The sequence below is a fragment of the Oryctolagus cuniculus genome, chromosome 7 (assembly GCF_964237555.1).
Source record: "Oryctolagus cuniculus chromosome 7, mOryCun1.1, whole genome shotgun sequence".
Classification (NCBI taxonomy): Eukaryota; Metazoa; Chordata; class Mammalia; order Lagomorpha; family Leporidae; genus Oryctolagus; species Oryctolagus cuniculus.
The window spans coordinates 18,441,850-18,465,752 of NC_091438.1; the positions used below are offsets into that span (position 1 = coordinate 18,441,850).

At 40.0% G+C, this 23,903-nt stretch overlaps 2 pseudogenes; one reads left to right on the forward strand and one right to left on the reverse strand.

The window, feature by feature from the left end:
* Window positions 1–3,797: 3,797 nt before the first annotated feature.
* LOC138850346 (pro-neuregulin-2, membrane-bound isoform-like) lies at window positions 3,798–4,806 on the reverse strand (annotated as a pseudogene).
* A 525-nt stretch (window positions 4,807–5,331) lies between these two features.
* LOC127488632 (sorting nexin-7-like) overlaps window positions 5,332–23,903 on the forward strand; it is a 42,084-nt pseudogene continuing 23,512 nt past the window's right edge.

The following is a 23,903-nucleotide window of genomic DNA, read 5'->3' on the forward strand; positions in this document are numbered from 1 at the left end:
CTTAGTAAAAAAAAAAAAAAAAGGAATGGAATGGGGCTGGCGCTGTGGCACAGCAGGTTAACAGCCTGGCCCGAAGCACTAGCATCACATATGGGTGCTGGTTCGAGTCCTGGCTCCTCCATTTCTGATCCAGCTCTCTGCTATGGCCTGGGAAAGCAGTAGAAGATGACCCAAGTCCTTGGGTCCCTGCACCCACATGGGAGACCCAGAGACCAAGCTCTGGCCGTTGTGGCCAATTGGGGAGTGAACCCTCAGATGGATGACCTCTCTCTCTCTCTGCCTCTCCTCTCTCTGTGTAATTCTGACTTTCAAATAAACAACAACAAAATTTTAAAAATATATTTTTTAAACAGGAATGGGAATAGGAGAGTGAGGAGGAAGAAGGGTGGGAGTCCAGATGAGATGGTGGGTAGGGTTAGAAGAATCACTATATTCCTAAAGTTCTATTTATGAAATGCATGAAGTTTGTATAATTTAAATAAAAGCTTTTTGGTTAAAAAATAGTTTCCTAGGAAAAAATGTTCCACTGGGACAAAAATCCTGATTTTCTTGAACAAGATCAAAACCTAATGAAAATTACCTCTTAAGCATCTCTCTCCAAGATGGCTACATTGGGGGGAATTGTTTCTTAATAACTGGATCCATGCCAACCCACATTTAGATTTCAAATTCACCAAAGTTGCTTTTGTTTACTCTAACCCATGCAGTTTATTTGGGCAGGAAATTCAGGAGGCAAGTCTTCAGAAACAGGTTTGCTTTGAGTACGCTGTAGCACTATACTTGGGCAATTTGAAAACACAAGCTTGCAGATAGCACAATCCTTCTGTAAATGCTCAAATTATTCAACTTTAGATTCAAACAGAGCATGCCACTTGGCAGTTGTTCAAATATTATAAAGAAATAGATATTTGGGGGAATACAGGTCATCCATCCATTCTTACATAACATCACTAACTTAAATTTTCTGATCATCTAGAACACACAGTAACAAAATTTAGAGAACTCATATATGCATTGAAAACTGTCTGTAATGTCCACTTTTGCTATTTAAAAATAAAAATTCTAACAATGTTTTCAATTCCTCACAAAAACTTTTGTCATTTTACTTTTCTTTGTAACAAATTGCTTCAGTCAGTGAAAAAGCTATTGTTTACCGAATTTCACTATCATTTACTTACATAAAGCTAGTCAAAATATCCATTCAGAAAGAGTCATTTAGAGATTATTTTCATATAATTTGAGATTAAAAACAAACAGTAAAAATCCAGGTATTGTTAAGTACTAAAGGAAGACAAGTGCTTGAAGGTCTTTGAACAGCTGGCCAATTCATAAATTTTAACTCAGATGTAAAAATAGGCTTTAAAATATGATGTGTTTATAACTAAAAAAAAAAAAAACAGGAAGAAAACGGGTATTGAAGTCAAGGAGATTTCATGAACAATGAAGAGATTATATTTGACAAGGGCAATAACCCTCCCAATCACATCTTTCACTTTCATTTGCTAAAAATATACAGGCCAGGGAAAGACAGCTCCTTGTTTTGATCCTTAGGGTTGTTTAAGCTTCCCAGTGTTGCCTAACACATTAAGACATATGGTAAAGCTTTCCCTAAATTCCGAGGATTTATAGATCCCCCACAGCCAATGAGAACTATCCCCTCGTGCTGGTAAAATGTCCTGAGATATTTAAATCCATTTTTAAATGTGTTTATTCTAAGGAATTGTTTTCCCAAATGATCTCAGTTTCATTTTTTAGCATTAATATAAATACATTCATACATTAGTCTCTTCTCAACAGAAGGAAGTGTTTTAAACCCAGTATAGATTTTTGACAGCAACACTTTTTGGCTTAAAGAGAACAGTCACATACACTTGGGAAATTATATTTACATGTGTATGTATGAAGTACAAGCAGTCAAGCTGTATCTCTTACTATTGCTACTTCCTTAATATAGATTTTGTTAAGAATAATTTTCTTCAGTGCTGACTGGAAAAATCTCTGTACCATTTACTTTCATCCTCGGATACCATGGTAAAGACTCTGTTGATGGAAATTCAAGAGAAACTTTCAGGACGACTTCTCTCACTCCTTAGCTCTATCTGTTGATTCCATGCAATATCCAACTTTGTTACGTAACACGAAAATCACCAAGCGCACACTTAGTCACACAAACCCAGAGCAGGAACTCTGATTTATACATCTACCCAATGACATGTAGGGGGATTTCCAATTCATTATAGACCAACCCTCTTTGACATGCCACAAGTTACAGCTATGTATTTCTTTTGACTAGAAAACAAAAGGGCCAAACCATACTACCTACAGTAAAGCTTCCCCCTCACCCCCAAAGAAACATAAAAATACATTATTCTTCTTCCAGACCATGCATTTTACACGTCCAAACATCCTCTTGATGCTGTTAGGAACTTTACCCTTGAAGTCTGACATGTATTTCTAGTTAAAAGGTATAACCACCCCATTGCTACCCTAGCAATGCACCCCAATTCCAGGCATCCCTGCAAACCTAATCCTCTTGATGTTAGCTTCCCACCAAAACTCATTCAGTTTGGGGTAAAGGCAAACATCCTTCCCCAATTACATATCAAACATGTGAAAACTGGACAGCATATGGCTTAAAAGGTTTTGTTTTGGATTCTGTAACAGAATAACACATGCTGCAGTACAACACTGCTGAGCTTCTGTGTTCCCTATTAAGAGAGCTCCCAGCAGAGTGCTTGCCATGTTCCCCAGTGACACCTGTCACCCAGTCTCAGGGAGTCCCAGCATCACTCAGCTGCTTCAGCACCACTCTCTGAACAGCTTCTGCCATAGAGTGGTGCAGTCTTAACAGGTTTCTGGCACACCAAGTCCATTGCTAAAATAAGGGAACCCTGAGTGAACAATGCTCTTTCCTCTCATGAAAGCCAAATCATTAGGTATTAATTAACAGTAGGACAAAAGCCCCCCAAATGTCGACCGAAACTTCACTAATTGGCCATCACCGGATACAAATTGAGAAGATCTGACACACTCTGTATTACAGGCAGACGGAGCATGGCCTGGTGCTGAGTTTCGTGAAAAGTCAATTAACCCAACCATCTAGTAGAGGCATAAAGACAGAGGGAGAAAGCTATTAGGTGTATTAGAATTGGTGATGTGTAATCATGTGCATTTGTGGTTTGAGAAGAATACCATGTAATCATCAACACACAGCAGGTTATCAGTAAGTTACACAGATGTTTTAGGTCACAGACATTATTTTACGAATGGCATAAACGAAATGCTACTTTAGAACGGTAGTGAAATTTTTCAGCTGATTTCGCCAACCTGATCCTAACAGGCACCCCTGGGGCAAGCACACTTCAATGGCCTAACGGGAAAAGGTGTGGGAAACCGGCTGCGACGCTTATCTTCTCCAGGGCCTTCCACACACCACTCCCTAATTCTGTTCAACAAAACTTTAGCGTTCTCACACCCAGAGAGACTCACAAGGTGCACACTGCACCCATCTGCAGGACATGGAGTCCCCCACAGTTTCCCGCCAGCTCTGCGGGCGACCGTCCTCCGCCTGCCCGCTCTCCACACGCACCAAGCCGCGACCATCTCCACACTCGGGGCGCCCAGGCCCAGTCGTGTCCGACCCGTCCTCCTTCCCAGGAAAACGCCCCCACGGGGCGGCCCAGCACCAGCGCCTCCTCGCCAAGCCAACTTCAAGCAGTCACACGCGGAGAAAGCCACCAACACGCTTCGGGGCCACGCAATGAAGCAACCCCCAAAAAGCTAAATTAAAAAAAGTTTCAGGCCGCCCCACCAAGGCGCAAACTTGGGCTTTTCACCGGCAGCAGAGCCCAAGACGCGGCCAGGAAGCGTGGGGGCCGCGAAGATTCCCTTGCAAGGGGGCCGCCTCCGTCCCTCCGCCGTGGAAGCCCGCGCGCCCCTCGCCCGCGGAGCACGCGCCCGGGGGCCAGCAACTTACCGCACCGCTTGCACAGCACCCGGCCTACCTCTTTCTTGAGGTTCCGGAAGAGGCTCGGAAGGTGGCCCGCGCGCGGCGGCTGCTGCTGCTGTCGGTCTCCGGCTCCATGAAGAAGATGTAGCTGCTGTCCTCCTTGAGCCTCCCGCAGGACGGGGAAGCCGGGTGGCCCCAGGTCCGCAGGCGCACCGTGAGCAGAGTCCTTCTTCAAGTCCCGGCTTTCACCGCCCACACCTGGTGCACCTTCACCAGACAGGGCGCCTCCTCCTCCGCAGGCTCGCCGGGGCTGGGCGCCGGGGTCGTGGGCCGGGAGGGCAGGGTCCCGTGGGCGGCGGACAGCGGGTCCTCGGCGGGCAGCCCCAGCGCCCCCGGCCGGCGGCTGGCGGCTGGCGGCTGGCGCTCGCCGCCCCACGCCCCTGCCTCGCCGACCGCCGCTGCCGCGTTCCTGTCGAGCGCCCCCTGCTGCCGCCGCGGCGGGCGCACCTTTCCCTGGATCACCGCGGCGGCGCGCTGAGCCGGCTCCTGCACGGAGCCCGCGCTGGGCGGGGACGAGTAGCACACCGAGCCCCCGCGTGAGCCGAGTCCTCGCCGGCCGCCGCCCCCGGCGCCAGGGCCGCGGTCGCCAGCGGAAGCACCAGCAGCAGCGGCGGCGGCTGTGACGTGGGGGCGGCGGGGCCCGGACTGCCGGAACGGCGCGGGGCGCGTCGCCTTCTCAAGGTGTGAGATGCGCGCAGGCTGCTGGCTATTGGGTCGGACTCTGCCTCGCTCTCTGGCGCTGCCTCTCTTTTCCTTCTCCTCCTCCCCCCTCTCCCCACCCTCCTCCTCCTATTCATTTATTGGGGGGGTAGGAATGTTGTTTATGGGAAGAGGTGTGGAAGAAGTGGGTGGAATCACAGAAAGGCGAAGAGGTGTGAGGGGAGGGAAAAAAAAAAAAAAAAAAAGCAAAATTAAGAAAAAAAGCCGCTCCGCCGCCTCGGCTGCAGGGAGCGATAGGTTCCGAGCCGCCGCGCCCGAGCCGCGCTGTCGGGGCTGCTGTCGCCGGAGGACGACGCGGAGGTGGCGGAGCTGCTCGGCGGGTTACCGTCCTTTGTGTGAAGTGATGCTGAGGCGGCTGCTGCTGGGGCTGCGAGCGAGCGGCGCGGGAGCGCGCGAGGGAGAGCGCCCTGGAGGCGGGGCTGTGTGCCTGGAAGTCGCTGGGTGCCTGGGCGCTGCCCTGCGCCTCGCCGCCCCGTTTACCTGCGGTGCGGGCTCCCGTCGCGCCTCCCTGCCCCTTGCTGCTTCGGAAGCCCGGCCCGCCGGTCGCTCCCGCTGGGTCTGCCCTTTCCCTCGGGGTCGGCGCGGCCGCTGCTGCTGCTACAATGGGAGGACGAGGTGGCGAACAGGCTGCAGTCCGAGTGGGCTGTGGAGATTCACTGGGGCTGGGAGGTGACGCGTCAGGAGCAGGGACCTGTCAGCGAGCCCAGGACAGCACCGACGCGGGTGCGAGGCAGGCCGGGCTGCTGGGGGCTCAGCCAGGCACGCGGGACGCGCTGACAAGTTTCAGGTGAACCGGTGTCTTGACAGTCAGAAGGAAGCAACATGCTGTGGTAGACCAGCAATTAAACTAACATATCACACCTTTTTCTCGTGTGTGACGCCTCTGACTCGGTGCCTCAGTCACTCCAGGCTTCGTGACACCTGCGATTTCTTTCCTCCAAACTCCTGTTCCCGAGATTTCATAACAAATGTGCTACTGCTGAGAGGAGCTTAGCTTGAACAAAAGATTTGCTTGGTCAGGACATGTTGTATGAAGTTTACGACACTTTAACACTTAAATGCAAATCTGTAAGTTTTGATATGAGGTAAGGTCATCTTCACTCACTCCCAGAATTTTTTGATTTCTCTTACAACACACTGTTTATTTAGAAGCATGTTGTTCAGTCTCCAGGTGTTTGCACACATTCTTGAGATTCTTGAGTTGTTGGTTTTGAGCTTTAATCCATTGTGATCCGAGAAGGTGGATGGTATGGTTTTGATTTTTTTGAATTTGCTGAGACTTGCTTTATGGCCTAGTGTATGGTCTATCCTAGAGAGAGTCCATGCACCACTGAGAAGAATGTGTATTCTGCAACGGTGGGGTGAAAAGTTCTGTTGATATCAGTTAGGTCCATTTGGTCTATAGTGTCAGTTAGCTCTGTTGTTTCCTTGATGATTTTCTATCTGTTAGATCTATCCATTGATGAAAGTGGGATGTTGAAGTCCCCCATTACTAGGAATCAAAGTCTATGTCTCCCTTTAGATCTGTTAACAGTTCTTTTAAATAGCTACTCTCTCTAATGGGGTGCATATAGATTTATTATAGTCACATCTTCCTATGTATTGATCCTTTAATCATTACATAGTGTCTTTCTTTGTCTCTTTTAACAGTTTTGTGTTAAAGCCTATTTTGTTTGATATTAGGATGGCTACACAGCCCTTTTTTCCCATTATCATGGAATATCTTTTTCCACCCTTTCATTTTCAGTGTACATGTATCTTTGTTGATTAGGTGTTTCTTGTAATAAGCATATAGATGGTCTTGTTTTTTAATCCATTCGGGCAGTCTGTATCTCTTAACTGGAGAGCTGAGGCCATTTACATTCAGGTAACTATTGATAAGTAACTACTTGATCCTGTCATTTTTCTGTGAATATTCCTATTGTTTACTTTGGATTTATTTTGTAATTTTACTGTTTTTCACTGTGTTTGTAGTCTTTCTTGATGATGACTTTCTTGATTTGTTTCTGTGTGTAGCACATCCTTATGAATCTTTTGTAAGGTTGAATGCATGGTGATAAATTATTTCAATTTCTGTTTCTTATAGAAGGTCTTTATTTCACCTTCATTCATAGATGAGAGCTTTGCAGGGTACAGTATTCTAGGTTGACAGTTTCTTTCTCTTACTGTTTGGACTATATTTTGACATCATCTTCTAGCCTGTGGGGTTTCTGATGAGAAGTCAGTTGTGAGTCTAATTGGAGATCCTCTGATAGTAATCTGACATTTTTATCATGCACACTTTAGAATCTTTTCTTTATGCTTAACTGTGAAAAGTCTAAGTACAATGTGTCATGGTGAGGTGAAGATCTCTTCTCATTATCTGTTAGGAGTTCTGTGTGCTTCCTGTACTTGGACATTTGTTTCTTTCTCCAAGTAATGGAATTTTTCTGTAATTATTTTATTGAGTAGGTCTTCTAGTCCTTTCTCTTTTCCACACCTTTAGAAACTCCTAAGACCCATATGCTGGACATTCTTCCAAGATTTGTCTTCTAACTCAGATATTCTTTCTTCTGTCTCATCAATTCTGTTGTTATAGGTTTCCACTGCATTTTTATTTGATCAGTTGAATTAATCATTGTAGTATATCATTTTCATTTCTTTTTAAAAATCTCAATTTCCTGGAAAAATTTTCATTCATAACATATATGGTTTTCTTTAGTTCATGGATTTGCTTCCAATTCTTTTGAGTAAAACTATGATTAATTTTTTGAATTCCATTTCTAGTATTGCCTCAATATTCATCTTATCATTATAATATTGGAATGTTGTGTACCTTTGGGGGGGTCATAGTGTCTCCCTTTTTCTTGTTTCTTGAAGTTCTGCATTTAGTTTTAGGCATTTGTAGAATTTTTGTCCCCTCTGATGGCTTTTATCTTTGAGCTAAGCCTCTGTGGCTTAGTGCTTTGTCTACACATCAAGTGAATACCAAGAGGTGTGTGGTGAGTGTGGCCAAGGAGCTCTGGTCAGTGCTCCAGGATGGGGTGAGTATCCAGGGTAACACCCAGGTTGGGTGTGGTAGCTCTCTTCTGGTTAACTGGATAGAGAGGAGTGGTTACCTTTGTTGATGTGACCAGTCCTTGGTCACCTTTTGTTGTAACCACACCTTCTCCTCCAAGCTGAGGAATGCCCAAGTGCTAGCCCTCATTGTGTTCAACACTCATCTGTACCACCTTATGTACTACACATGATCTGCACAGTCCTTTTTGTGAGCATAGTTCTCTCTCCTATGAGCTGCTCTGGGCAGCCAAGGAGCATTGAGAGTGTGCAGCATTACTGTGTGATTGGCCATAACCCAGCTACACTCTGCCTCCTCTCACTTAGTCACATTGTTTTCTAAGACACGTGTGCCACACTGCCAAGGCATCATCATTGGGAGCACAGGTTCAGTGTAGACACCAGGGCTATGATAGGACCTTGGGCCAGAATAAGGAACTAATTATTAAAGATCCAGTAGCCTGGAGAGCAGGTGGGTTGGGAAGTTCTCTGCCTTAGATAGGCACTGAATGGATGGGGAAGTTAGAATTTCATAGTGGCTCTTAATGGGTGAGCCAATGGTTGTGCTAATGAGGATCAGTATGCATGATTTTAAGCTGGGAGGTGATAATTAACAACAATGTTTGGAGGAGAATAACTAAGGGTAATGTGGAAGAGTGATAACCTAGAAGTAGGCTATTGGAAAAGTCTTAGTGTGAGCAATGACGTATTATATTGAAGAGAAGGCAACAGAAATAGAAAGGGCTACTGTTGGCATCCCATGTTGGACTGCTGGTTCATGTCCTGCTCTTCTTCCAATTCTGCATCTTGCTAATGTATCTGGGATGAGAGCAAAAGATGGCCAAGTACGTGGACCACTGCTCTCCATGTGGGATGTTGGGAGGGAGTTCCTGGCTCCTGGTTCATCTTGTCCCAGATCTGGCTATTGTAGAAATTTAAGGAGTGAAGCAATAAATAGAAGATCTATCTATATATCCCTGTATTTCTGTTCCTTCAAATAAATAAACTATACACTATAGCTTTGCAATACAACTTTGTCAAGAAATGTGATACTTCTTACTATGTTCTTCCCAACCTTAGTTTGACTCTGCTGGGGTCTTTTGTAGTTCTATGTGAATTTTAAGATATACTTTTTCAATTTCTATGGAAAATGCCATTGGAATTTTGAGAGAGATTGCATTATTCTATAGTTTGCGTATTTATGAACTCTTTAATTATCCAAATCCATAAATATGTGATGACTTTCTGTTTATTTGTGCTTTGATTGGCATTTTGTAGTTTTTAATGTAGAGATCTTTCACTTCCTCTGTTAAATTTATTCCTGAGTAATTCATTATTTTGATGCTATTATAAATGATGTGGTTTTAATTTCATTTTAAAGATGGTTTGTTATTAGTGTACAAATGGTTACTTTTATTTACATGTTGATTTTTGTGTTCTTCAACTTTACTTAATTTGCTTATAAGTTCTAATAGTTTTTGGGTCTTTAGGTTTCTATATGTAAGACTTTATATCTGCAAACTGGGACTATTTTATTTCTTGCTTTATGATTTGGATGGCTTTAATTCTTTTTATGGTCTAACTGCTCTGGAGGTCTTCCAGTAATATATTGCATGGAAGCAAGGAGAATAGGTGCCCTTTTATTTTACCAAATCTTTTAGAAAATATTTCCAATTTTCCCTATTGATTTTTATGTTTGTTGTATATTTGTCATAGATGGCCTCTATTGTACTGACTTAAGATACTTCTATGCTTAGTTTATTGAGAGGTTTTATTATGAATGGATTATAAACTTTGTTAAATAGTTTTCTGCATCTGTTGAGAATATCAAGTAGATTTTATCTTTCAATCTGTTGATTTGGTGTATCACATGATTGATCTGTTTATGTTGAAACAACCTTTCATTGCAGAAATAAATCCCGATTGGTAGTGGTGTATAAATTTTGCTATGCTGTTAGATTCAGTTTGCCAGAATTTTGTCAAGAATTTTTGCACTAAGGGATATATAAATGATTAAGAAGAACAAATTAGAAATTTTGGAGGTGATAACCTTAATCATTGAAACAAAAAATATGATTGAGGGATTCATGGGACAATAGACCAAGTGAAGGAATGAATTTCTTGTCTGGAGGACAAGTCTTTTGAAGTGACTCAACCATACACAAATAAAGAGAAAGGGATGAAAAAAGTCCTACCTGAAATATGGGATACCATTACATGATGATTTATTTCTGTTATAGGGATTCCTGAAGGAGAAGAGAAGGAAAAAACATTGAGGATTTGCTTAATGAAACAGTATTTGAAAATCACATAGGTCTTGAAAAGACATGGACATCATGATACAGGTAGCTCAAAGGACCTCAAGCAGATTCAACTAAAAAAATCTCCAAGATGTTCAAATTGTCAAAATTAAGGACAAGAGGAGAACCTTAAAGATAGAAAAAATATCAAATTGAATATAAAGGAAAACCAATTAGACTAACAGCAGATGTCTCTGCAGAAATACAACAATCACAAGAGAGTGGGATGATATATAAATTTTCTTAAAAGAAAAAATTCTCCAGGGCTGGTGTTGTGGAATAGCAGGTAAAGCCACTGCCTTCAATACTAGCATCCCATGTGGGTGCTGGTTTGTTTCCCAGAAGCTCCACTTCTGATTCAGCTATTTGCTAATAGCCTGGGAAAAGCGGCAGAAAATGATCCAAGTATTTGGGCCCCTGCTGCTAACCTTGGAGATTTGGAGGAGGCTCTTGGCTCCTGGCTTCAGCTTGGCTCATCCCTGGCCATTGCAGCCTTCTGGGGAGTGAAGCAGTGAATGGGAGCTCTCTCTGTCTATCCTTCTTTTTATCTAACTCTGACTTTCAAATAAATAAATGAATCAAAAAATATTTCCAACCAGGAATATTATCTCCAGAGAAGTTATCCTTTGGAAGAGAAGGAGAAATTAGGTATTTTCTTCCAGACCACTTGACAAGAAATTGTATTTCACCATCTCCAGACCAGCCTTACAGGAAATTCTGAAATGAGTCCTGCATTAGAAGTGGACAAGGAAACATATGACACTACCAAGTTCATGAACAGACCAGAATAAATCAGTGACCAGTCAACAAAATGATAAATGTTAGTCCTTATCTATCAATACTAACCTTGAATGTCAATGGATTAAATTCTCCTACCAAAAACTTTAGGTTGGCCAAATGGATTAAAAAAAAAATCAGACCTGAATATATACTGCTTACAAGAAACTCACTTCACTAATAGAGATATAGATAGATTTGAAGTGAAGGGCTGGGAAAAATACAGGCAAATGGAAACCAAAATTGAGTAGCAATAGCTATACTCATATCACATAAAATGGACTTTAAATCCAAAAGTAAAAAGATAGAAAAGGAAGTTCAATTTATAAAAGCTCAATTCTCCAAGAAGATGTAACAGTAATAAACATAAACAATACCAACACAAGAACACTCAGACACATACAGCAAATACTATTAGACTTAGAGAGATTGACACCAATACAAAAACAGTGGTTGACTTCAACACCCATCTGCTAGTAAAGAATAGGTGTTCCAGACAGAAGATGAACAAAAATACATCAGACTGGAACCATATTATTGAGCAAATGGACCTGACAGAAATTTGCAGGACATTTCTCCCAACAGGTACAGAATAACATTTCTCTCATTAGCACATGGAAAATTTTCTATGACAGACCAATATATTAAGCCACAACTCAAGTGTCAGTAAACTAAAAAAATTGAAATCATATCTTGTATCTTCTCATATCACAAAGAATGAAATTAGAAGTCAACAAAAAGGAACAATATAACATTTAGGAATATAATTAAATTAGTTGCATGATACTAAGTGATCCATAGATCATAACAGAAATTAAACGGGAAATCTAAATCTTTCCTGAAATAAATGAAAATGAAAACACAACATATCAAAACCTGTGTGACACTGCAAAAGCAGAAATTAAGAGGGACATTTAGAGCATTAAGAGCTTATATTAAAAAAGAGAAATGTCTCAAATAAATTATCCAACAATGTGTCTTGAAGACAGTAAAACAAGAATAAATCTAATTTAAAATTAGCAGGACATGAGAAATAATAAGGTCAGAAAATAAATAAAATTGGAAGGATCAAGAAAAATAGCTGGTTTTGGAGTAGATAAAACAATATATCAGATCAACAAAAAATTAAAGAGAAAAAAATAAATTAGAGTTGAAAAAGAGACATTACAAGCAACACCACTTAAATGCAGTCTGTGTTAGCCTAACTAGTATTCCTTTCTATGTAACTCAATGCTTTTATATTTTTTGCACTTAAGAATGTCTCCTTGTCCTTAACTTTTGACAATTAGACTACAAAATGCCTTGGAGAAAGTAATTTTTGGTTGACTCTGCATGGGATCCTTTGTGTTTCCTGTATCTGGATATCCACATGCCTTTCATACATAGGGAAATTTCAACTTTTTTATGTAGCAGTTTCTAAATGCCTTTTTCCTTCTCTTTTCCCTCAGAAATTCCTATAAAGCACATATTTTGTGATTTAATGGTACCCCATATTTCAAGTAAGTTTTTTTTTCCTTTTATTTATATGTGACTGTGATATTTGAAAAGGCTTTGTCCTTCTTTTCTTTGTTTTATGTATTCTGCTGTCAAAATCATTATATTTTTATTTCATTAATTGAAGTTTTCAGCTTCAAAATTTCTATTCAGACTTTTTAATGATTTCTATCTTCATAGTAAATTTTTTATTCATGTCACCAAACACCCCTCCCCATTTTTTAAACTATCTGTATTTCCTACTATCATGTTGAATTTTCTTAGGATCATTACTTTGAATTCTATTTCTGGCATTTTATAGAATTTTTTGTAAAAGCAGATATTATGTATTTGTAAGTCACTATGGAATAGGTATACAAACAGAGGTTATGCAGTGTTAGTATGCTGTTTCATACATACCTGTATGTAGGTATGAAAACATACTATGTATGTTTTACTTCCTCTATATTTTCCTTTAAATGTTGATTATATCACCTAAGATTTTTTAACATGGAAAATATTTATTTTTAACTAACTTGTACATATTTATGGCCTATAGATTAACATTTAATTTATATGTATACAAGCCATACTGATCAAATCAAATTAATCATTTTTGCCAATGAAATTTAAAGATTATTTGAAATTTGGAAAATCACACAACTCTACTCAACTAAAATGGATCCATCAGATGAAAAATTGGGTCTAAATTTATCCCAGCAATCAGAGTATGAGATGTGGATTCTGTGACCCAAAAGTCATTGAGTGAGTAATCAAATTAAAAATAATGAGATTGATTGCATTATTTTTACCTGAATTTTAAAAAGTATATTAATATTGAAAGAGAATTTAAGGGGCTTTGGGACTATTCAAAATGCATTCCTTAAACAATTGTTAAAAGTGTTTGAAATTCTCCTCCTTCCTTTTAGAGAAGGGATTATCAACTGCTAAAAGCTGATGTCCTTTGGAAGAAAAAAATCATCTCAAATCCACAAGACCATATCTGCCTCTTAGTAGGTCAACCCATGTCCATGTTTGCTACATTCTGCTGTTTTTCCACAAATATTATTTATTGAAATGTGAATATGTTGTCCTACCATTCACTCTAATTCAAACACTTTACCATCTCCCCATTTCTCTGAATGTAATGGTCACACACATACCATGAGGGAAAAGGGAGGATGAAGAAAGGTGAGGAAATGGAGCAGTAAACGCCAACTAACCCATTTCAGGGTTTTATTGGATGCAGGCACTTCAGTCCAGTCATCTTCTATGCATTGGCCATCTGAATGACATCACCACAGCAAGAGACTAAAAATGCGGGATTCAAGTATGAGTGCTGTGTGGAAAAAGTCTTTAAGGTATTCTGTGGTGGCTCTAACATTCTGACAGAGAAATTAGATGGCAGAAAGACAGATGTGAGATCCTGGGGTACAGGGTGCAATTTCCAATGTATTAAGTGGTATACCAAAAATTTTCTTTGTAATAACAAAGTCTAATCATTTACTTTGCCTGTGTGCTATTTTTCTATTGCATCCTTTCTGTGGGAACATAGTGGGCCACAGGATGTGTTTCCAACATATCCTGACATCACCCAGGTGATGAAGTTAAATGTAGTAAGAAAAATAAATAGCAAGAGTTTTAAAAAATATTCTTTTTAATGATTTCTTGATTTCTAAAGCTGAAATGGTGTATTTAAGAATGGTCCAGAATGAAAATGCACTATATATTTTTCTAAAAATAAACTGGAAGGAAAGATTTTAAATGTTTTCATCACAGAGAATGATCACTATTTCAAAAAATATATATGCTTACCCTAATTGGACATCACACAATGTATAAATGTACCTAAATGTAACAGAGTATCATATAGATATGCATATTTTGATTTTAGTTAAAAATAAAAAATATTACTCAGATAATTAATGTTCCACTCCTACCCCAACCATGTCTTAAGAATATAATTTCCTTTTGCTACGTATTTGTTTTAAACATTTCTAAATTTAGTTAGGTAATAGTTTTTATTTTTAAGAGGAATTTTAGATTTGAAGAAGAATTGAGGAGCATATGTTAAGGGTTGCCATATGTTCTCTCTTGTTCTTGTTGTTCCCACTATGTGCATTATTAATAGTTGTGTGGTAACTTGTTTCAATTGATAAACCTATGTTAGTACACTACTACTGAATAAAGTCCATAGTTTACATTAGGGTACACTCGTGATGTTGCAAAGTTCTGTGTCTTTTGACAACCACATCCCTGCAAGTATCTGCCTTTATGGTATCCTATGTACTCCACCTATCCTTTCCTACGCCTGACTAGGCCTGGCAATTGCTGATCTTTTCACTGTATCTCCAGTTTTGCCTTTTTCATTTTAAAGATTTATTTATTTGAAAGGCAGAGTTATAGAGAGAGGAGAGAGATAGAGATAGAGATAGAGATAGAGATAGAGATAGAGATAGAGATAGAGATAGAGATAGAGAATCCATTGGTTCATTCCCCAAATGACTGGGACTGGGCCAAGCTGAAGACAGAAGCCAGGAGCCAGGAACGTCATCCAGTTTTCACCCAGTTCTGCCATATGGGTGGAAGGGACCCAAGCATGTGAGCTGTCTTCTGATTTTTCCCAGGTGCATTAGTGGGGTGCTGGATGGGAAAGTGGATCAGCCAGGACTGGAACCTGGGCCCATATAGCATACCAGTGATGCCAGAGGCAACTTAGCCCACCACACCACAATGCCAGCTCCTGCTTTTTCAAAATGTCCTTAAGTTTGTTCTCTCTGTAGACTTTCTTTTTATATTTCTCACACTATGTCTTGCTGATTCCCTTACTTTTTATTTGTTGAGATGGTCTTTGTTCTTTGTGTTTGAAGTATTCTTTCACTGAATAACCAAATTATACATTGGTGGATTTTTGTTGTTGTGGTTGCTCCTATTCTTCAAATGTTTTACTCTACTCTCTTATTGGTTGCATGTTTTCTGAATAATTGTCTGGTGTAACTGATATTCTTATTCCTCTGTAGGTAATGTGTTTTCTTTCATCATGCATTTGTTTTATTCTCTGTAGTTTGACTATAGTATTCATAGGTGTAGACTTCTTGGTATTCTTTCCATTTGATGTTCTGTGAGCTTCCTATACCTATGGTTTCATGTTCATCAGAAATTTTGGGAAATACACATGTACACACATAACCTTATGTATTTCCTATTTCTTAAAAGATAGAAGTGGAATTGCAGAGTCCAAGGGTACACATATTTGCTAGATTTTGCAAAGTTGCCTTGCTGAAATATACCATAATCAGAGTAGAAGGATACCTATTACCATATCTTCTTATAAACATTGACTGCCACAAAATATTTTAAAATGTGTGATTAAATTACATCTTAAATTCTATTTAAATGGTTTTAATACACATCCACTTGCTTACTGTGATACATTTTACTTAAATTGGCTAGTGTTAATTGATTGTGAATTGCTTAATCCTATCCTTTGCTAGTTTACTGAGGTTGTTTGTCCTTTTCTTGCTTTGTAAAATCTCTTTATCTGCTAATAATGTTTTGTATATTTTGTCTTTAAATATTCTCATCAAAACTAGCATTTATCTTTCAGGTTATTTATGTTTTTTTTTCTTATCAGATTTATTTATAATGATGCATTTTCTGAAGTTTTTAACATTTTGTTATCTGATATATACACTTCTCCTTTGGGAATTTTGGTACTATGCAAGCTTATGAAATATTCCTGACACTGAGCTAATTAACATATGCTATTAGTTTCTCTGTAATATTTTAAATTTTTACTTAGACTATTCACTCTGCATACAGCATAAAGTGTTCAACCATATTATTTTTCTTCAAATGAACTTATGGAAAACTATCCCCTAATTTATATTAAAAGAAATTAATGTTATGTTAATACATACTAAATACATATTTTCTCAATTTTTACCTATATTTCTATGCTATTTCTTTTTTAGCTTTTACATGTTTCTAAGCTTTTCAATTGATCTAATCAATTTGTGTTCTTGTTATATTATTGTATAACACCGTTTTAGTTTTCATACTTTCATTTATTTTGATACCTGACATCACAAGTTCTCCCTTCTGTATTGAACTTTGAATTTTTTTTAATTTCATAGAAAGATTTTATTTATAGAACTAATACATTATATTTCAACTGGTTCAGTGTAACTACAAATTGTATTTTATATATGATTTTGTGTAATAAAGAGCCAATTAAAATCCCTGTCTAGGGTGGTAGATGGTTCCAATATTATTTTGGTCTGGAAACTTTTGGGCCATTTACAGAGGAGAGTAATAATAGCAATTACTGGTTTTTCACATGATGTGGTGTTTATCTAACAGACTTCAAGCCAGCACCTTTGGTTTTCAATTCACCATAAGCATCATTCTCTTGAATTAGCTGTTTGGAAATTTTTGAAGCATGCGATTTGATCTAGGTATTTAGAAGAGGATATGGATGGTTTCTTTAAGGAAAATATGACCCCCCCCCCTTTTTTTTTTCAATTTAAGGCTAATGCTGAAAATGTGAAAAAAAACAGTATGGAAAAAGCAGCAAAATTACTTACCAAAGAAGTGTTATTGAAAGTGTGCACATTTTGTCCTAAATGCATTCAGGAGGAACAATGATATTTAAGTTTATTCATTTACATGCTTGTTCATCCACATGTGAAGCTGCATAGATATATGTATCTCAGAGACCAATTCCTAACATCTGTCTCTCCAACAATATCTGACCATTAGGGAGCTACAACTCCTTTGTAGTTGCTGGGGAAACAATGACAGAACTCAAGCCAGGAATCAATTAAACTAAGGAGACTGTTTCATATCTTCATTTTCTGGGAAGAGAACAGGTGTTTAATAATTTACATAAATTATGCGAAATCTAAAGCATTTACAGTAACTAAACACTTAGCAACAGACATGAATGAGAGGTGAATTGGCTGATGATGTTTGGTATTGCAGCGGTGCCAGCTAGCACTGATATTGTTACAGTTTTTCAGAATTTCCATCGTAAACAGTTCTTCAGGGATTTATATTTTAGTCATAAAATCTGCCTCAGATTTTTTATTTTATTTTTTTAACTTTGAAATTTAAATAATTTTTTATATTTACTTATTCAAGTAAATTTTATCTAGGTTGTAAAATTTATTACAGCTTACTTTTATATCTTCTTCAACAACATTCTATTGAGATTCTAATTGAATGTCATTGAATTCATAGATTTATTTGGAGGGGAAGTGACACCTTTATAATATTGAAAATCCTCATCCAGGAACATGGAAAATGGAATCAAAAGATAAATTTAGTTTGATGCAAAAATTGAAATTAATGTACAGTTTTTCATAATATATGTTTCATGAACTTTTTGAAGACTTCTCCTATTTACATGCATTCAGTCCTTCTTTAAGTGTGTCAGCTAGGTTTCATATTTTTTTGAAAAATCTCATAGTGAAGCTATATGTGATGGTATAAAACCGGAAGATTAGAGATTGTCCAAAGGGTTTCTGCTGGTTACACCTTCCCCTTGAAAATTTGCAAGGGAACTATGTCATCAGGCATTAAGCAAGTAAAAATCAGGTCAGATCAGTGCTGGGCACTCATGCACACTTTGTGAAAAAGCTGGGCGAAATGTGAATTTATATGTTTTCTCCAGTATGAGTTCCTCATTTCTTGGGTCCAAAAGCAAATTCATTCAACTTCCAATGTATATGTACTGAGCATTGCTTTAGGACCTAAGTATACAGAAGGTCATAAAAAGAGGACCAAAAACTCTACATTATCCACACAGAGCCTACATTCTTGTTGGATTGAAGCTTTCCTTATTACCTCCCTCTGTCTGTGAGTGAAATACAGAAAGCCAACAGCAAGGACAGCTTTACCTAATTTGATACTTGGAATGAAAGATAGAAGATAAGAGATTATAAAAGTAGTCATGCCACTAGCAGTCATAGACAGATGACTCTTGGGCAGGAAGCCGGGTTTGCACACACACACAGGGTATATAAGGTATACATCGTGTGTAGATATCATCCAATGAATGCCTGCTTTGTTGTTGGCACCCTACTAATGACATTTTACATTTTACTTCATCTTCAGAGATAGAAACTATCCTCCTTTTATGGAGGAAGAATCAGAGACTCAGAGATTAAAACAATACATCAAAGCTTACATTGCTTCAAATGTTATGTATGCTCTTTTCTTCCTGTTACTCTAACTAACCAGTTATTAATTCATCCACCATTTAGTGAACTTTATTGAATATCATTTCTGGCTTGTAATGTGTAAGGTACTGCAGATAAATGTGGTAGATAAAATAGTCTCTTCCCTCAGGAGCTGTCATGGTGGCAACAGTGAAATACAAACAAAAATTATAATGTGCCAGATTGGTTCCAGGATAGCTGCACAGAGAGGCCCTGCACTTGCCTCCACCACAGAAGAGAACCAGAACATCAAAGGAAGGACTACATTTCTAGGAGAATGAGAGAGAATTTCAGTAAAGGTGTGATAGGAACCCTGAATGGCAGAGACTCCACAAGCCGGCAGAGAGAGAGAGAGAGGGAATAAAGTACATCACACTTTCTACCCTGGCTGGGAGGTCAGGGGGAGGCCATTTTGCTGGGAAAAGATAAGGGAAAAGCTTTATGATCCCTCCCCCCATCATTTTCACATACTGACAGTCCTCACACAGAATTTCACAGTCCTCACTGGCCTAATAGCTTGACTGGGGTCCAAGCAACTGCTTTTCTCCAAAAAAGATACCCACATTGGCTACCCCCACCCCTACAGCTCCAGACCTGTGCAGCTGTGGTACAGTTGCTTTCAAACTCCATTTTGCCTTAACGAACTGCAAGAAACCCCAGTGCTACCAGAAGCTCCCAGGAGCTTCAACCAGGGTTCCTCACAGGGCAGAGAACAGGACCTTTTGCATCCTGAAGCTGCAGGAGCGATGCTTACTTACCCACCATGATCTAGGGGAGATTCTACTGCTTCTTGGAGCTTGGTACCAGCAGCAACCTATACACAAGCCACGAAGACCAGACCCGAGGAACCCCCCCCACCCCCCGCCGCATCTCCTAGAACAGGGTGCTGGGTGGCCAGGGCACAAACCCCAGCATCAGCATTGCAAGCTCTGTGGGAATTGGGGGATATCTTTTCTCTGTACTGAAGCTCTGGAACAGTGACTGTTGGTGCTACAATCTATGGAGTAACTTAAACCCAAATGTGGGACAAGGAGGATTCTGTAGATGTTCCTCTGCTTCAAGTTGGCAGCTACAGAACCAAAATCCCCAGGAAAACCTGTTCTCACCTGTGGGACCTGGGGAAGGATTCTGCTGCATTCTGAAGCTCTGGAACCATGAGTCTTGATTTAATAAGTTACAGGGACACCTGTGCTCTCCTGTGGGACCAGAGGAAGGCCCTATCTATATTTCTCTCTCTCCAGGCTTGCACCTGAACCTGCTAATGAGCAATCCCAGTATAACCTGAAATAACCATGTAATACCTTAGTAAGGTACCTTCTGAGTACAGCTCTGGTACTGTGACTGTTGTTTTATTCTACGGTAACCTGAGTTCCCTCTGAAGTACCTAAGGACCCCAGTGCATTCTGCAGATCTGGGTATTGACTATTACATGAGTCCTGGGACCTGGGAAAGGCCCTCACTGAAACCCGTTGATCTAGGGTTGCAGCTGCTATTGCACAACCCCCAGCACAACCTGTGGTCAACCTGTAGGGTGTAGTAAGTTATCCCTCAATGTCTTCAGCTCAGGGACTGCGACTGTTGGGTCAATATTCCACATAGTCACTGCAGATCGATCCATGGGAACTGGGAGAACTCTATCTGAATTCTAGTGCCCCAGACGCATGCTTGTCAGTGTGTAACCCCAGGCATACACTGAATGTCAAATGTGAGACCTGGTTAAGATATCCACTGCATTCTGCAGCCCTAGGACTGTGATTCTTGACTCTCTGAATCCTGGAAACAACTATCCTTGACCTTGTGGACCTGCAGAAGCCTCTTTCTCCATTTCGATGCTACAGGTCCATGGTTACCAGTGTACAATCCCCAGCATAGCCTATGATTTTCCCATGGTAACTCAGCAAGGTATCCTTCTTGTCCTGCAGCTCCAGGCTGTGACTATTGGCACTACATTCCTCAGAGTTACCAGGACCCATATCACAGGACCTTGGGAAGACCCTACATGGATTCAACTATTCCAGGCTCACAAGTACCCACGTACATCCCCATACATAAGGATTTTCTCATATCACCCAGGGCTAGAACTGGGAATGTTGATGCTATAAGCCCTGCAATCAACAAGACCTGCAGGAAAGAATCTAGGGAGGGTCCCATCCATATTACACAGTTCCAGGGCCATAGCTATTGGTGCCAGAAGCCCCAATGTTACTCAGGCTTGTCTGATGGGGTGCCAGGAATATAGCTACTGCCATCACAAACTCCAACATGATTGACAACTCTTTGTGGCTTGAAAGTACACACCTTTGGAAGTCCATGTCCACTTTAAAGTCAGACTACTACCTCCACGAGCTGCTACAGGCTATAAACTAGACAACTATGGCTCCCATAGATAATGCTTACACTGATTACAGCTAAAGAAATCACTAAATGTTTATGCTTCTGAGCTCATATGAAACCAAAGCAAAAGCAACAACCTAACTGAAACTGCCTTTCATCTAAACAAAACAGTTTTTCTCATGAAAGCTGCTCCATGGCCAGCGCTGTGGCTCAGTAGGCTAATCCAATGCCTGAGGCACCAGCACACCGGGTTCTACTCCTGGTCAGGGCACCAGATTCTGTCCCAGTGGCTCCTCTTCCAGTCCAGCTCTCTGCTGTGGCCAGGGAGTGCAGTGGAGGATGGCCCAAGTGCTTGGGCTCTGCACCTGCATGGGAGACCAGGAGAAGCACCTGGCTCCTGGCTTCAGATCAGTGTGGTGCGCCGGCCACAGTGGCCATTGGGCAGTGACCAATGGAAAAAGAAGACCTTTCTCTCTATCTCTCTCTCTCACTGTCCACTTTGCCTGTCCAAAAAAAAAAAAAAAAAAAGCTGCTCCATGAAGATGAAAGAACTGTTAAACCTGATGCAAAGATGACAACACAGGGACACTGGGAATGTGAAAAAGCAAGGGAACGTGGCAACTTGCAAAGAATTCTGGAGTTTTTCAGAAATAGAACCTTGAGTTGAGAAAAAATGGTGAAGTGCCTTAAGAGGAATTCAAATAATGATCCTGAGGAAACTTAGTGTAGTGAGGGAGAATACAGATAAACAATTCAAATAAAGGAAGAAAACAATGCATAACATTGATGAGAAATTCAGCTAAGAGAGATCATTCAAAAGAACTAATACAGTTTGGAGCTAAAACTTTCAATCAATGAAATAAATAATACAACTGAGAGTTTCAGAACCAGAATAGACCAAGCAGAAGTGAAGAATTTCTGCTATTGAGGACAAGGTTTTTGAAATAACCAAGTCAGAGAAAAACAATTTTTAAAATGAATGAAGAAATGAGATGCCATTTAGTGATCAAATATTTTTAACAAATTTAAAAATAATGAACTCATACCATGTGTCTTCTCAGATCACAAAAGCATAAAACTATAAATAACACAAGAGGAACAATATAAAACTTACAAATATGTGAAAATTGAGCAATATGTTCCTGAATGACTGATGGATTACTAAAGAAACCATTATATGTAGTGAAATAAGTCAGTCCCCAAAAGACAAATACCAAATGTTCTTCATAATCTGTGGTAACTAATAAAGTACCTAAAAGGTATAGGAGTGAAATAAAGACTTTGAGCGCTTGTCTCAACTGTTGAGAAACAGTTTTTTTTCTACATACTATTTGTTGAACTCTTTACTTAGTATAAGGTTAATCTTATCTCAGAACCAGGTGGCTTTGCAACTCAATTTTTAAAAAATTTATTTTTTTATTTGAAGGGAGAGATGGAGAGGGAGACACACACACAGAGAGAAGGAGAGAGAGAGATAGAGAGAGAGATTGAGAGATCTTCCATTAATTGGTTCCCTCCCCAAATGGCTGCAAAGTTCAGAGCTGGGCTGATCCAAAGCCAGAAACTAGGAGTTTCTTTTGGATCTCCCACATGGGTGGCAGGAGCCCAGGGACTTGGGTCATCTTCTGCTGCATTCCCATGCACATTAGCAGGGAGCTGGATTGGAACTGGAGCATCCAGGCCTCAAATTTGTGCCCATATGGGGTGCTTGAATTATAGTCAGAGGCTTTACACACTACACCACAATGCTGTCCCCTGTAACTCAAAAATTTATGAAACTTAAAGAGGTGCTGCCTCCAATACTGCTCAAACTTTAAAATAATGAAAAGGCTTAAACTTCACCAAATTATTTTTTGAGGCCAGCATTACTCTGATACCCCACAAAATAAATAAAATTATATAAATAAAAGCACAGCATAAAAAGGAAACTAAAATGGACATCGCGTTCTGGTCCTGGTTGCTCCTCTTCCTGTCCAGCTCTCTGCTGTGGCCCGAGAGGGCAGTGGAGGATGGCCCAAGTGCTTGGCCCCTGCACCTGCATAGGAGACTGGGAAGAGGCACCTGGCTCCTGGTTTCGGATCAGCGTAGCTCCGGCTGTTGAGGCCACTTGGGGAGTGAACCAATGGAGGGAAGACCTTTCTCTCTCTCTCTCTCTCTCTCTCTCTCTCTCTCTCTCTCTCTCCCCCTCTCTCTCTCTCTCACTGTCTGTAACTCTACCTGTCAAATAAATAAACAAGTAAATATTTAAACAATTAAAAATAAAAAAGGAAACTAAAGACCAATATCCTTGATGATCATAGATGCAAAAGTTCTCAACAAGATATTAGCAGCCAAATATAGCATTACATCACAAAGATTATGTATTAAGATAAAGTGGGATTTCTTCCTATGATGCAAAGATGTTTTGACATTCAGAAACCAATCAATGTATAAAAGGCAGGCATTTTGGCTCAATAAGTTAAAGTACAACTTGGAATTTCCACGTCATATATCAAAGTGCTGATTTAAATTGTGAATGCTCTGCTTCCAGTAAAACTTCCTGCTAATGCAGCATGAGCGGGAGCAGATGGTGGCTCAAGGGCTTGAACTCCTGCCACTGACATGGTAGACTTGGATGGAATTCTAGACTGGTTTCAGCTTTGTCCAGCCACATCTTTGCATGCATTTGAGGGAGTGAACCAGTAAGTGGGAGGCAACAGTCTTTCTCTTTGTAATTCTGCCTTTCAAGTAGATGGAAACAAATATATAAATATCAAATGGAGGAATTTGGAAAACATCATGCTGAGTGAATTAAGCCAGTCCCAAAGGGACAAATATCATATGTTCTCCCTGATCGGCAACAACTAACTGAGCACCAAAGGGGAAACTTGTTGAAATGAAATGGACACTATGAGAAACAGTGACTTGATCAGCTCTTGTTCTGACGGTTGATGTACAATGTAATACTTTATCCATTTTAGTATTTTTTTTTTGTTCTAGTACCATTGGTTAAACTCTGTAATTAACACACAATTATTCTTAGGTGTTTAAATT